Below are 17053 nucleotides of genomic sequence, written 5' to 3' on the forward strand. Positions count from 1 at the left end.
TTAGCTCATCATATTGAACTTTAAAAAGAAATATTAAGGAGAATTAATAATTCAATTTGGGGAGTCAAAAAGGAAGCACGAATTTAGCGCCTCCGTGCTAAATATGTCTTCCTTATTTATTCTTGTGACTGAAGGAAACAAACAACATAAAACCCCATTTAAGATAAAATTTGAAAATTAGAAGTATATTGTTTTGAATGCCAATTTCAGTGTTTCTCAAAGGCCCAAGACTCATCTCCCTTAGGATCATTTAGGGGCGAGTAACTGTAAAAATGCTGATTGCTGGGTCACATCCCAGACTAGTGAATCTAACTCTCTATGAAATATGCCCAGGAATCAGCATTTTAAGGACCTTCCTTGCCTCCCATGTGACTCTTACGCACATTAAAATTTGAGAAACACTGTATGTCATGCTTTCTTGTGTGAAATTGATGATCAGATATTAAGATTACCACTGTATCTTGATTGCATTTACATTTACATGACATATAACAACTGTTAAAATTTTTATTTCCCTTTTTTTTTGCTGTAGAACTGCACATAGGTGGCTATTTTCCTTATACTCAATAACTGCTTTTACTTTTGTATATTTTATTAAAATACATTAAATATTCACTTTTGATGTAATTAAGAGTTACACAAGAACGTGAGTTACTTCCAAAATTCACTTACCTTCAAGTCTTTATGCTTATTCGGAAAGTTATGAACATATACAATGGAAATTTTCAAGAATATATGCAGTGGATTCTCTGTTTAATTTCCAAGTGTTTCAAGGCTGGCCAAGGAGACTCCTGCGGTGGACACCAGAAACGTCATAGAGAAGGGAAGACATCAATGCCGAAGCCTCTGGGTACCGGATTATCTCTGACAGAACAGAAAAACAAGTAGTTGGTCACCTGAAATTCATAGAGAATCTGCTATGGAGAAGGTTATTTTCAGTAAACTAGCAGTGTTACTAAATTTAAACTTGGCTTGGGTTTGCTGCTCCCTGATTTAGCACAGTTGTCATTTAAAATTTCATGTCATTGTGAAGTCAGAATTGCATGATGCTGCTGCCTGCAGAGGATTCTGGTTGAATTCATATTGCTATAATTGACTATTTTTTCTAAACATTGAATAAAGTGGTATAATTACTAATTTTATTTTTGATATGCAGGTGCCACATTTTGGTGCTGAATTTCTTTCTAAGGCAAGGTTGATGAGGTCTCTTGGAAATATATCCTTACATGAGACTCTATCACACCCTGTACAAGATAGAATGTGATACTCTTACTAAATCCCAATGGAATCATCTGGTACTTTTGCAATATTTTCTTTCACATGGGTGATGCTTGCCCAGATAAATAGACATAAATAAAAATAATATCCTTTCTAGTCAATGAGTTGCCTACTCAGGGAAACCAAAATTCTAGCATTTTTGCTGAATGAGTTAAGCAGATGTTGGCGGTGGCTAACAGAAAAAGAGAATAAAATATCTATTTTTAAAATTGGTAATTAACCAAGCAAATATTCTCCTAAAGGGGAGAGGAAGCAACAAATACAGATAAATACACGGTCAAATATAAAATGACAAGAGTGTAATATACATGCAAGCACAGAGTACAGTGTGAAACAATAAGTTTTCAGGGAAGACCCTACTGGTTGGGCACCCAAAAACCATTCCTAACTTTATTCTTCCATGCTGTTCCACAAATAGAGGACAGAAAATCAAATGTTCACTTTCCCAATCTCTTTTACTGCTAAGAATGGTCATGTGACCTCATTCTCGCCCATAAACTATAAGAAGTATGCTGCGTACTTTGCTTTATTGATAAATAGAAAGATTCCTCTTCTTGTTCTCTATTCCAAACAATTGCTTGCCTTGAATGAGGATGTGATACTTGGAGGGAGAGGGGATATCTTGTCACCATGATGTAAAACACAATGAAAGAGAACCACAAAGATACAGGCTCTGTTATTGATGAGCAGCTGAACCAACACTAGTAACGGCTTCCTCTGGAATTCTACTTTAAACCATTGGGTTTTCTGTTGCTTGCTAACAGAATTATTGCAGGTTGACAAAGTGCTCAAAAGACATTTGTTAAAAAGTAAGAGCCATGAGATATCACCTCACGCCCGTCAGAATGGCTATAATTAACAAGACAGGAAACAACATGTGTTGGAGAGGATGTGGAGAGAAGGGAACTCTCATACACTGCTGGTGGGAGTGCAAACTGGTGCAGCCACTATGGAAAACAGTATGGAGATTCCTCAAAAAATCAAGGCTAGAACTACCATATGATCCAGCTATTCCACTGTTGGGTATTTATCCAAAGAACTTGAAAACACCAATTTGCAAAGGTACATGCACCCCTGTGTTCATTGCAGCCTTATTCACAATAGCCAAGACTTGGAAGCAACCTAAGTGCCCATCAAGGGACGAATGGATAAAGAAGCTGTGGTATATATACACAATGGAATACTACTCAGCCATAAGAAACGACGAAATCCAGCCATTTGTGACAACATGGATGGACATTGAGGGTATAATGCAAAGTGAAATAAGTCAGAGGGAGAAGGCCAAATACCGTATGATTTCCTTCATTAAGTAGTAGATAATAACAACAATAAACAAACACATAGGGACAGAGATTGGATTGGTGGTTACCAGAGGGGAAGGGGGGAGGGTGGAGGGTGAAAGGGATAATTCGGTACATGTGTGTGGTGATGGGTTGTAATTAGTATTTTGGTGGTGAACATGATGTAGTCCATGCAGAAATAGAAGTACAATGATGTACACCTGAAATTTTTGCAATGTTATAAACCAATGTTACTGCAATAAAAAAAAAAAATAAAATAAAACACCAACTGATAAAAAAAAAAAAAAAAAAAAAAAAAGTAAGAGCCGCTGCCATGATTGTGGTGATATCTATCTGTTTACATTGCAATGTAATCTGCAAGTTCTCGTTCTACAGAGTCAAGGACAGCCTTCGTTCTGACAGAGGGGGAACTTGCCTTCTTCTCGACTTGTAGGAAAGTTGTGCATGTGGGGAATAATGGTTCACAAGATGATGGTCACTAATTAGAACAAAACGAAATGAAAAGCCTAGCTTAGAGCTGGGTGTGGAAGAAGAGGGTCCAGTATTATCGTAAAAAAAGGATCTCATCTTTGCCTAGGGGCCAAAGCCATCACATTAGTCAAAATCTCAGAGTCTGAAGTTCCACTGCAAAATTCAGTCTTACTATCTTGCAAAGCCCTGTGGATTCTTTGTGTGAAATATTGTTCACATCCATTATTTCATTACTGTCTTCCTTTCGTCGACATTTCTTACTAAATCATAATCTGGGCTTTCACTATCTCTTTCCTAGACTAGTGCTATAGACTCTTTAACAGATTTCTGTTTTTCTTTTTTCTTAAACATTGCAGTATGTCCTATAGTTGCCTTAAGACCTAACTTCCTAAACATTTCATTGGACCCCTCTTCTGTTCAAAACACAAGAGCTCCTTTTGGTCTATTGGATTAAGTCCAAGGTCCTTAACTTGGCATTTAAGTTCCCCTATACTACTGATGCTTCTAGACTTCCTATCCTCCTTCCCCAACACTCTAGGTGGTTTGATGGGAGGATCTGTCTCTACTCCAGAGGTGCACCCTAACTGCCTTAAGATAATTCGTGTATCTCAATCTCTACCTACAATACTAGAGATGACCACATGATCTTAATAGCTCACTGATCGCCATTGTGGGGTTTTCATTGTTCTATTATGTAAAAAAAAAAGCTTTGTTTTTCTGGCTGAAAAACTCTGTTTTTCTTGCTACATGTGAACATGTAGCATCTGGAACTACTGGCAACCATCTTGGGATCCTGAGAGGAGAACCTGCCCAAACTTAAGTCAACACCAAAGATACAGCTGAGAAATAGAAAAAGAGGAACTGGGTTCTGAGTATGTTGTTTCACCTCTGGATAGAGCTTTGCTTGCAGGTGGAATACCCTGAACTTTTCAGTTATATGTGAGTTTATAGATTCCTTTTTTTGATTAAGTGAGTTTGGGGTGGTATCTCTGTTACTTGCAACCAAAAAGATCTTTGCCATCTATTTATTTATATTTTTATTGTGTGCCTGCCATTTCCTTCATTTCTACTTCTCTCTCTTCTTATCTACATTCTACCTGTTGTTTCATGATCCAGCCGCCCTCCCCCATGAAACGTTTCCAGATTCTTCTAATTCACAGTGAGAGAAACCTAATCTAAGCCACTTTATTTTCCATTGTATATACTAATAAGAGAGCTCACCAAGGTATATGATGCTATCATTTGATGATGACTCTCAAATCTTATCTTTAGCTTCACATTTTCTTCTCTTATCTCTAGACTTGTATTTCTAACTGAATAGTTGACATCTCACATCTCAACTTGGATGTCTTTTTTTTTTTTTGTGAGGAAGATCAGCTCCGAGCTAACATCCATGCCAATCCTCCTCTTTTTTGCTGAGGAAGACTGGTCCTCAGCTAACATCCATGCCCATCTTCCTCTACTTTATATGGGACGCTGCCACAGCATGGCCTGACAAGGGGTGCATCGGTGTGCACCCGGAATCCAAACCCCAGGCCACTAGCAGCAGAGCACGCACACTTAACCTCTACGCCACAACCTCAAGTTGGGGGCCGGCCCCTCAACTTGAATGTCTTGAAGGCTCCTCAAACTGAATCTGTCCATAACTGGACTCATAAAAACCTTCCTCTCAAACAAAACCTTCTTCTAGTGTTCCCTATTTTTGTAAACAGCACCACTAGCATCAGTTGGATGAGCCAAGAACCAAGGTCTTCAATCTTTTAAGAAGGAATCGGAGTAGATTTGATCCTTCTTTTCTCCTTCAGCCCCAGTATCTGATCTTCAAATCCTTTTGATTTTATTTCCTAAATAATTTTCAAACCTATCTAACCATCCCTTTTTTCTCTATATTCCCCTCTTTCTTCTCCTCCTCCACTCCCATCACCGCCACCACTAAGACCTTGTCTGCTGCTTGGAATACTGCTTGGATTTTTTTTTTTTCCTGCCATCTCACAGGTTGTTTCTCTCCAATATACTCTCATGGCATTTAGAGTGATCTTTGAAAAATGCACAACTGATCATGTCAATCCCTTGTTAGAAAACCTTCGATGACTTCCCATTGTTTTTAGGTTAAAGAACAAGGCCTCCCATCACCCAATTCCCACCTAACTCTACAGCTGCATCTCCCTGTGACCATTTCTGTTTTTAAAAAGCATCATGTTCTAAATACCCAGCATTCAGCAGAGTGCTTAGCATATAGTAGGCATTCAATAAATACTTGTTGAATGAATGAACAATTGCCTTGCAATAACTCTTGAACCACGAACCACCTTGTGTTACTATTTTTTCCCGTATACTTTATTTTCTGAATTACTTATAAGTACATTGAAGGCAAAGAAGTGTCACATTTCTTTGTAACCTACAGCAGAATGCTATAGAGGTAGTAGAGGTTCAGAAGGTATTCAGTTCTACTGATATTTCTACTCTGATTCCTTTGCAAAAGATTGAAGTTCATCCTCTTTCTCACAATGGATGGGTTATCACTTGTCAATAAGATTAAAAATCAAGAAGGGGAAATATATTATTATCCTGTCAAAAAATGGAGGTAAAAATTAGGAAACTTGTTTCTGATCACAATTCTACAGAATTTGCACAGATTAATTATAAAGGAGCCATTCTTCTGCATGACATGGAGAACCTTCAGATAAGCCCTGACTTATGTGGACAAACACTCAAACATCATGTTTGCTATTTTCACTGTCATATTTTCATATATTATATATTTCTCTTTAGAAATCTTTGAAAAATATAAGCAAAAATTTAATACTGTAAATAATTAACAGCTGAAGTCTTTTTGAGTAGAGACTGATTATTTTGGAAAATAGTTATCCTAAGTACAAATTAATTCCTAGTTTTTGGATATTTGCCTGACAAGGGCAAAAAGGACTTCAGAGATTTAAAAGTAAGAATGAAACTTTAGCCTATGTTATATACTGCCATTACCCGAAATAAGAGAAATATTTCCTCAGGAGGCATAAAATAAGAACATGCATTGGGAGCCTAAAAGCAGTGAAACAATGGGGCTGCGAGTGTTTTTTGCTAAACAGGAGGACATGGGGATACATGCTTTTAAAGGGCTTCTAACCGTGTTATCTGTGGCCATATAGTGTTTTCCAAGTTGAAGAATGGTAGATAGAATTAGGAGTGAGGGGATCTAGAAGGAAGAGAGGCCAGTAAAAGTTTAAGAGTAGACAATGCAAATTTTGTGCCTGAATAAAATTCTTGAGCAGGCTTAATCTTCTATTCCTTAAAAACGAGTTGAAGTTTGCTTAAGGCATATTTATACGAGAGGTAATTGCCTTTGGGTTTCTATAGATCTGTTGTTCAGTTATAAATATCTTCCAGTTTTTTCAAGGTATTGAATCTGTTAGGGAGTTTGTAAAATAAAAAAAAAATAATAAGAAAAGGAAAGGAAAGAAATAAAAAAAAGAGAAATGCATTTTGAGAATGACTACAAATAGTTGCCTTAAAAATGAGAAGGCAGGCTATTTTACAATTTTCCCCTAGGGTGTTAAAAGATATTTTAGGAAACTAATGATTCACAATTTAATATTCAACTGCTTTTCAAGCAAAATAAGAAATTCCACCAGGGTATAGTCATGATTTCTTTTTTCCTGAAACTTAAACTCCAAGGGACAGGTTCAAGTGGCACTGTTTATTTCGCTCCTCTTTATATAAATAAAAAGTGAGCTTAACTGTGTGTGATGGAAGGACAGATTCCTATGCTCTGTCTCTTTATACATGCTTCTTGCCTGTATAAGGGGAAACGGTTTTCAGGTGTACGATATGTCACTTGCTAAACTTTTCTGTTTTGTTTGTTAATTTCTGAATCTACTGGCAAGATTGGGTTTGTCCTTTTGCATGAGAATTGACATATGTTCTATAATTATAGTACAAACCTTTCATATTTCTTTAAAAATTTATTCTTTTGTTAAAAGTATGAGATTGCCAAGGGATATCATAGCCATTCTATAATGCAAGTAGTGAAGTTTTTGAAAACACATGGAATAAAGATGATTATGAGTGCTAAAAGAAAAAAGAATATGAGATTGCCCATTTATGTATACTTTATGCAGCTTTTCCTCTCAATATTGCATAAAGATTTAGAACACCCTAGAACAGCACCTCTTAACAAAAAGTAAAATTCTCCCTTATAATTTTGATTTTTTTTTTTTTTTGTGAGAAAGATAAGCCCTGAGCTAACATCCATGCCAACCCTCCTCTTTTTGCTGAAGAAGACTGGCCCTGAGCTAACATCCATGCCAATCTTCCTCCACTTTATGTGGGACGCCGCCACAGCATGGCCTGACAAGCAGTGCGTCTGTGCGCGCCCGGGATCCAAGCACGGGCCGCCAGCAGCGGAGCCCGTGCACTTAACCGCTACGCCACTGGGCCAGCCCCCTCCCTTATAATTTTGAAAATTTCCCAAGGAAACAAGAGAAATAATATTGTATGATGAGAATTAAACAAGTAAAAGCTATACATAAGACATTCATGATTATCCCTAGATGATCAGCCTTCTGTGATTGCCTCAATGAAAGAATGACTGGAGTCTGGGAACTCCCAATACTTTATTAAGAAGATCTAGAAATAATGTCATTACAAGGAGAGAGGATTGGAATGTGATCCGAGAAGCTAAAATTGGAGAGGATGGCTAGGTGAGAGTAGTTATCATTTTGTTTTTTCTTTTTAAGAAGATCCATCTCCCACAAAATAATCCTTACACAGAACCTTAGAGTTATGTGGAACATGGTTTGACCACCACTAGCTTCGAGAATGAAGAGAAAACCCAGGAATCAGAAGTTGCCCAGGATCAGGATCTTACATCCTCCTGGTAACTGGTGAAGTCACTTTACGCAGAAGATTCCTCAGACTTCCCTTTGGTCTGGATGGCACGTCCCTCACAACAGCCATGTTTACTGGTCAGCTCGCCCAGTGACTGCCAAGTCAGAAAGAGGCCCTCTGGGTAGAGGACACAAAGGATATCAATGTTGTGGACACAGTAGTAGGGTGGTCCCCATTCATGAATTGATCGCCTAGTTCAGGTACTTCGGTCCGTTGTGAGTCTGACCAGAATGAGATCGCCTCCTTGAGTCAAACTCTTAGCCTGATAATGTGGAAATTCACACTCTGAGTAGTGGTAAATTCCACAAGGGCATTATGGTGTTCATTAGAGATGCCGTCTGGCCTGCTCCTTCTAACACACTGATCTTCTCTACTCTGTGGTTCTGTTATGGGCATTTTTTTTAGGTCTTGAAAAAAAGTGATGATTAAAACATACGATTTTCTCTACTCTTTGCACTGTAGTGATAATTAGTACAACTCATACACAATTCGCATAAGGTAACACCCACTTACAGACATAAACACTCACTTCAACTATCTAATTAGGTCAATAAGTCCTTATTGGAGAGTTGTAATAGGCGGAAAAATCATGTGAATGTATATAGCTCTACTTATAATTCATAGAATATATTTATACTTATGATATTTTTCTTACTAAATATTCATTCTTAATTCCCAACTAGTTTCAACTGTATTTGTTTGTTTTTGATTAGTAAGACTTGAGGGTAGGAACTATGCCTTCAACATTCCTCTGCCCATAGAACAAGTTTAGCTCACAGCGGATGCTTAATACATCATGATGATCACTATATGCAAAATTTTGCATGAGTGCAAAAGAGAAAGAAGTTCCTAGCCTTTATCTACTATCGTTTTCATTTATTTCTGGCCCTGGCAAGACAGAAGATTTGCATTACTTCTGAGCATAGGCATGATGCCTTTAGATAGGCTTTTCCATCTCTCTACAAGATAAAATATATGCTCTATAACAATTGGTACTGCAATTTTATGCTGAATTGAAATATTTTAGACTTTGATGGGCTCAGCAGATATCACACACAGAAAAGATAGATGTCAAAGTACAGAAAAATGTTTAACTATCTCCATCTTCAACACTGCTAACTGTGGGCCCATGTTATCAGGGCTGTTTTCTCAGAATGTTTCTCAGGAAGTGAATTACACACACTTTATATGATGACTTTAAAAATGGGTTACATATGCTAAAATGATTTAAAATCTCTTCTTGACTTATGTAAAATGAAAGATATGTTTCAAAAACTCTTCACAACAGTCAAAGACTAACTTATTTTTAGTGAAAGGCAAGAAGGTCAACTCTACTGAGAAATGTAGGAAATTCATGTGTTAATTTATACTACTGCACAGCACGGTGGGGTTTTTTCTCAAGTCTATTTGACAGAAGAATTTAAGAAGCTCCATTCCTTCTACTAATGTTATCAAGGGAAAGTTCAAAAGAGTCTAAACTAACAAAGATATTAGTACCAGATTGTTATGGAAATTGCTGTGAACTAGGCTAGGTACTGTGGCTTCAAATCCAGGCTCCACAGCGGCTTGAGAGACATAATTTCTCCCCGAAGGGTTTTTATTTTGTCTATCCATTTAAACAGCGTTGGACTAAACCAGCAGTTTTAAAACCTTGGCTGTACTTTAGAATATACCTGGGCATAAAAAAATACCCATGCCCAGGCCCCCATCCTCAAAGATGCTGGTTTAATTAGTTGGTCTCCAGTGGGACAGTAGCCTCAGAAGTTGTGCAAGTGAATGCAATATGCAACCTGAGTTGAGAATCAAGAATGTATGTCCTCTAAGCACCTTTAGTGCCCAAGAGTCTATGATTCTGAAATTTCTGAAAGTTATTTTCTCTCTCTCTCTCTCCTTTCTCTCTCTCTCTCTCTCTCTCACACACACACACACACACGGCCAAAGTTTGCTCATTAACCTGGACTCTCATTTCTAGTCTGATCGTAGTTTTCTACATTACTGAGGTCTAGATTTCAACTAACAAATGAAAATCGTGACACCTTGCATGCAAATCAGATGAAGTATGAATTAACAGGGAGGGTAGGTAGAGGGAAGAGAAGCAGAGAAAAAAATATAAGTGCTATCAGAATATAAGCTTTCTAAGAGCAGTCCTGCATCTGTTCATTCACATTTAATAAAAATGTTACTAGGTGTTTATTTACATATAGAATTTTAGAATTTTAGGTTTTTTTCAATTCCTTTACTTTCAATCTATCTTAGTAACTACAAAAAGATAATAATCATGATAGTGGAGACAAAATTCACTGCTACAGAAATGTGGAGGGTTGGTCTAATTAAAGGAGACAAATTGATTTCCATGTAGAAGATGCTTGATGATTATTTACCAAATGAGTGAAACTCTCCCATGTCCTAAATGTAGACCTTATACGTATCTGATGATTGGAAAAGATCTTTCCTAGGAAAATGTTAATGGCTTTTGCTTTGCTAAAGGAAGATCCAGAGTGTCTCTGACCCTAATCTTGAAACTGCAAAGGTGTTTCCTTGAAAAGGGAGGGATATACAGTGTAAGTAACAAGTGTATTAAGATTAAGACCTCCATCTCCTCTTGTTTTGTACTTCTTTGTTCAGGCCACAGTTAAGAAACTGGAGCTATGGTTTGAAACCAGGAGATAAAAATTCCTATTTTTCCACCTATATTTACCTCTGGCTTCTGTTTCTGCAGTTGGTTTCTACAGTTGGTCTTTGAGACGTGGCAGCAGGGACACAGGGTGCTAACGGTGCAATCTGAAAGGCTGCCCAATTCTTACATCCTCCTTTCTGTTTGAAGGGGCTTAATATCCAGAAAACGGTGAACCATAGTCACTGAAATTTAATTAGATAATATTCATTCATTTGCTCATCCAATAAATATTTTTGATGTGGCTTCTTTGTTGCAAGCCATGGGAATATAAAGATTCTTAGATAATTTGCAAGCACACAACTTATTCATTGACTTCAGTTTAAACTGTTTTAAGTCAATTCTCAAGCTTTTACACACACTCACACACGCACAGGCCCCTGCTCTCCATTCCACCAGCAACGCTTTTCATTCTTTACTAAGTGACTTTAAGAGCTTAGTAAAGTTCTTAGTAAAGCTTAGCTTTTCATTCTTTACTAAGTGACTTTAAGTGGAATCTCTTCCTTTTCACAGGACCATTCTCTGTGTTTGAATTAAGGATGATGTTTCTGATGCCAAGCTACTTAGAAGATGCATTCAGGGGCACCATAAATAGGGTGTGGCAGAATTTTAATATTCTGTGTGATACTCCACAACACCATTGAGCCTAGTATTATTTCAGTGAATTATCTATTTGAGTCAACATTGTGCTAGATGCATCTTGCAAATGCAGCCACTACAGTGTGACATACTGAACGCATCTTACACTGTGCCCCTGATGCTGGCCCCGCTCCTGCACACTTCTTGACATGGGTGGGGGAAGTTTTCATGATGTTCACCCTGTTCTAGTTGCTTTTCCTCATTCATAAAGCACCAATTCATAAAGCATTAACTTGCCATTAAGTTACTACTGCTTGATTCTTTTCAATTTATTTTTAATCCCCATCTGAAAATATCTCAGTGAAAGGAATTGTCTCCAAATATTTCAATGTTAAAAGCAAGAATGTCAGATGCAGGGGCAGGGGAGAGGTGAGGGGACATTTGACAACGTCCACCGGTGGTGAAAAATATTATTTGGAAGGACTGAAATGATCCTTTTTCACTAAACACAAGACCAGTGTTGCTGTTCTGATTTAAATCCTTCAAGAAAAATTGGAGTAGAGGCACAAATATATTTTTGGAATTTAAAGTATAAAAAAGCCCACCATGTAATCTGGACTCTCTTCTCTATGTAATTATAGTCATTTTCTCAAGTGTCTTGTATGAAAACACAGAGCCAGAACTGTAGTTTTCAGTAATATCTTGTGAAAACAGCATCTCAGAGTTTAAAATCCAGTATGCTGTTCTCTGTACTGTATCACCCCAAAACTACCTGGACTGTTTGCTGTTTGCAGGCAACTATTGATCATGACAGAGATGAAAGTCTTGGGTTTACTGAGAGTGTTATTCCAAGTGCCATCACTGGGACACGCCATGTTGCCAGAGGAACAGAGAAGCATGAGGGCAGTGGCCTGAAGTGGTTTTGATATGAATGGGTTATACAATCAAAGCAATGAATCACCACTGAAAATGCATGCAATGAGGAGAACAGGATTAAAAAGGAGAAAAGAAATCACAAGGTGATTCATAGCATTTAAAAGAAAGCTCTTTCAATTCTTCAAGCTATGTCTATATACTTAAAGAAACACCAGATTTGTTTTAAACTACAAAGAAAATACCTTATCTCCCTTTTCTTGACAGGATCCTTTATCTGCAACTTCAGTGGACAATAATTGCTTTCTAAAAATTACCCTCTTTGATAAATCTTGCTTGGACATTTTAGTGTGGAAAAGTCAAAACTTTCTTTTAGGCAGTTACAAGCTTAATCAGGTCAACAATAGAGAAACACTGTTAATGTGGGTTTTTTTTCTCATTTTATTCATTCTCTGCCTTGGTTATTCCTTGTATACTTCTGAAGCAATATTCTCCCTTCTTTTTTTTTTTTTTGAGGAAGATCAGCCCTGAGGTAACATCCATGCTAATCCTCCTCTTTTTGCTGGGGAAGACGGGCTCTGAGCTAACATCTATTGTCAATCCTCCTCCTTTTTTTTCCCCCCAAAGCCCCAGTAGATAGTTGTATGTCATAGCTGCACATCCTTCTAGTTGCTGTATGTGGGATGCGGCCTCAGCATGGCCAGAGAAGCGGTGCGTCGGTGCGCGCCCAGGATCCGAACTCAGGCTGCCAGCAGTGGAGCGCGCGCACTTAACCGCTAAGCCACGGGGCCGGCCCAATATTCTCCCTTTTATCTACTTTTATTATGGATTCTCTCTACAACCACCGACAGCTTTTTTTTTTTTTTTTTTTAAAGAAGTAAGCACTGAGAAAGACAACTTTTCCATTCAACTTTTCTATCATGAAGGATCCTGGCTCTTATCAGGTAAAGTAATAATGTGGAAATTTATCCACCTGGTAATAAGATCTCAGGTAATATACCTTTGCTATATTGATTTTGCAAAAAACCACATCTTTGTTGTCAGACTTTGGAGCACAGTATGTCTCTCCATAAGAGATTTTGAAAAGACATGTTGAAATGTCTCCAACCAAACTAGGCTAGGGAGAGTCCACGGGGATGTGTAATAAAGAACGATTAGAATAAGAAAAGTAGTTGCTACACAGTGGAATGACAAGATCTGAGAGGTGCAAACACAATAATTTTCCCAAAAAGGTTAAAATGTGAACTTCTCAGAAAGAGATATAATGACTATACTATTTAAATTAATTCTCCTTTCTTTCTAGATTGTAAGACCCACGGGGCAGGTGTCTTGTATCCTCAGCACCAAGTTCAATACATAGTCTATAACTTCACTGTCTAATATGGTGGCTATTAGCACTCGTGGCTTTTTAGCACTTGAAATGTGCCTAGTGCAAACTTAAATGTGCCATAAGCATAAAATATATACTGGATTTTAAAGATGTACTGTAAAAAAAATCTCATTAATAACTTTAATATTGATTACATGTCAAAATGATAATATTTTGGATATATTTGATTAAATAAAATATATTATTAAATTTAATTTTACCTCTTTATTTTGACCTTTTTAAAATGTGGCTCCCAGGAGATTTAAAATTCTATATGTGACTCATAACATATTTCTATTAAACAGCACTTGTGTCAAGAACTCAATATTATGTGTTAAATGAACAATGAGTGAATGAATGATGAATGAATGAAAAGTGCCTGAATCTAGAGCTGACACTACAAGAATGAACAATATTTAACTTTTGATAGGATGACTCAAGAAAAATAGGTCAATAAGTACAGTAGAGTTTGTAGATGTGCCCAACTCTTTACCTTTTCCAGCTTCCATGCCCATTGCCACGTGCCTATGTGGTTCATCCTGATAACGAGGTGGAATGTCTTTCCTTCCTCCTTTTCTTTGGGTTTGGACATGTGACTTGTTTTGGTCAATGAAACATTAGAGACAGTGATGTGAACAAAGGCTTGAACAATGCTTGCACTGTTGAGTTTGCTCTCCACCACTTCTGCTATCGTCGTGAGAACTTGCCCAGGCAGGAGGAGGATGGGAGACATAGAGAACAGAACTAAACCGCCCCAGTGGAGTCCAGCCTAACCCCTAGCTGATCCCCATCCACATGAGCAAATATCTGAGATCATCACAGCAAACTAGCCCAGCACAGCCTAGATCAGCCAGCTACCAAGGACCCATAGACCCATGAACTAGACACATACTTATTACTGTATGCTGCTGAGATTTTGTGATTGTTTGTTAGCCAGCCTTTTTTGAAATACCTAACTGATATTGGACTGTTATCTTCAGAATTGAGCTTTCATTTTTTAATGTGACAATTCACATTGTCACATTACAGTTATACTCAAAAATCCCCCTCTCTCTAACCACTTAGATATAATATTTTTTGCTATGATGACAACTATGAGAACTAGGGAAGATATTCTAGCAGGAGCTGGACAAATTCATCCTCAAAGTATAAATTGATTATCAATTTAACGCAAACATTAGCTGGGATGCTAAAGCTTAAGTGGAATTGAATAACACATCATGATTCTTATTTTTCCAGGCAAGTGGGGATTTGTTAAAAAGGTCCTCCCTACAGATGTTCCTAGTTTTTTGTTGGTGGTGGTGGAAAGCTGTTACCATACGGGTACTCCCAGCTTTGTCTTACCACACTGCTTGCTGAAGGTGGTACTGGCTTTGCCCACTTGAGTCATCCCATACTCTGCCCCCTACATGCTCCTGGGAGGGTTCTCCTACTGCCTGATTGGTTTTTGGGTTTTGTGATGCTAAATAAGAATGGTGAGATTGCGACAGAACTGGAATTATGGGTAGAAAAAAAGAAGGGTAAGACTAGGAGAAGAGTGTCCTTTTTTAGAAAACAAGAGCTGTAGAAGACAAGAGACGGTTTTGTGAAAGGGTTCTAAGTGAGAGGACTTAGAGAAAGTGAGGTTGTAAGAGACAATGGATAGAAGAAGGGCTTCCCTGGGGCAGCTCAGTTCTGTTCTACGTGGTATCTCATCCTCGTCCTGCCCGGGCAAGTTCTCACGACAGTACAGGTTTTGTTGTTTAAATTCTCTATCCAAGATTTGAAAAATGTAGGTAGAAAATTTGAGTTAACTAGTTAGTTAATTAATTAATTAGTTTACAGTACTATCTCTCTGAGACTGGTTTCCCTGGATCACAGCTTCTGCCAGTGATAATCTTGTACAAAAAGTTTAATACAGAATGGAGTTATAACGTGGAGATAGAAGAACACATAGGACCTACAGTGACCTTCACTTTCCATATCACTTACTAGCTGCATAACTGGACAGTTATGAAACCATTCTATGACTCATTTACTTGATTTATACTATGGAGAAAATAATATATTTCATAGGTTGTTCTCAGGATTAAATAAGACAGTGAATATTAGAATGTCTAGTATATTGCTTACACATAAATCTTAGTTGAAATGTTGGAGAGCAGTATTTTCTTTAGGAAAATTCAAAGTTTGGCTTACAGTAACTATAAAAGTGGACCTGTACCCCCAAGCTGTGCTCCAAAGTCAGTAGCAGCAGCTGACTGCCTTAGCAGTTGTTAATTGACAAAGATAGGTCTGTTTTCTTTACAGTAACTTTCGTGGAAGGCCAAAGAAACTCTGCTCCTTACCAGCCATAATCAATGAGGAGCTTCCCAAGGTGGAGCGGATTCAAATACTGGGAAACTCAACAAACAAAGTTGACTTATGGGGACTTTTTAAACTAAATCTTTGAAAGATCAGCTTACATGCTGTTCCATTACTATCCTAAGTTACTCTGAAGAGAAGATAGGAGAGGTATACCCATGATCAAAATAGTGTCACATCATATTTTCAGTAGTGAAATTTGAAAACATAAGGTGTTACTGCACGGGAATTGACTATGGCCTGATAGAAGTCTAGTTTTCACTAGCAATACAACTACTGAATCACAAGGTGGCATCTAGGTTTTAGATACTGTTCAGCGTCAGAGAGCTAGATAGAGCTATATAGAAAAGGCATTGGCAGTTTATGTTTTGAAACTATAATACAAAATTGAAAGCTGATGCTGTGTAGGCAGCATCTTGCCTAAGGTTGCAAGGAATGAATATAAGAATAAAATTAGATTAAGAAGATAAATATGCTTTTCTGGAAATTGGAAAACACCAAGACAGCATCATGCTTCTGACTTTATAAAACGAGGGTTTAGAAAGAACGGGAAGTAATGTGCAACCTAACCCACAGCTTTGAGACAGGGATGAATTAGAAAAATCCATCTGGTTCTTCTCATGGACTTATGAATAATGCTCAACATTAAACGGCAAGTCAGGATCATCATCAACAATAATGTCTTGGTATGCAGCCAGCCTACTAACACAGATTGCCACACTGCAGCTCCACAGGTGAGAAGAATAGATGACAACAGGATAACTGAGCAGATGTGATTTGGTGAGCTGATGTGGGGATGGACACAAGCTGCGAGGACAGATATAGTCTTGCAAGGACACTGAAGCACAATTTCAAGGGACACTGTGGAGAGCAATGGACTCCTGGGAAGCAAGAGTGCCTGATAGATTGCTCTGACACATAGCAATCAGAGAGTGGCATCATTTCCAAGTCAAAATGTTACACAAACCTAGTACGAAGAGCAGATTCTGAGAATCCTAGGTTCTGCCAATACCAGCAGATGCCACAGACAAACAAGACAATCATTATGCACATACGGGTGAGAAAGACAGCTGCATATATGTGATGCCCAAACCACAGTAGTTACGCCAGAGCCAAATCTCCTGGAAAATACTGTGTGCTTTGTCCTGATGTAAAGGTAGAAGTTTTGTGGAAAGGGCCCAGGAAAGATATTTCAGTCAAGTCTCACGACCCCCTAGAAGCTGCAGCTTCAATGATAGAGCAGCACACATCTGTAGGCTTTGGATGCAGGCAAATAGAATA

Source organism: Ceratotherium simum, chromosome 19 (genome assembly GCF_057802395.1).
Source record: "Ceratotherium simum simum isolate JZ-2026a chromosome 19, ASM5780239v1, whole genome shotgun sequence".
NCBI classification, from domain to species: Eukaryota; Metazoa; Chordata; class Mammalia; order Perissodactyla; family Rhinocerotidae; genus Ceratotherium; species Ceratotherium simum.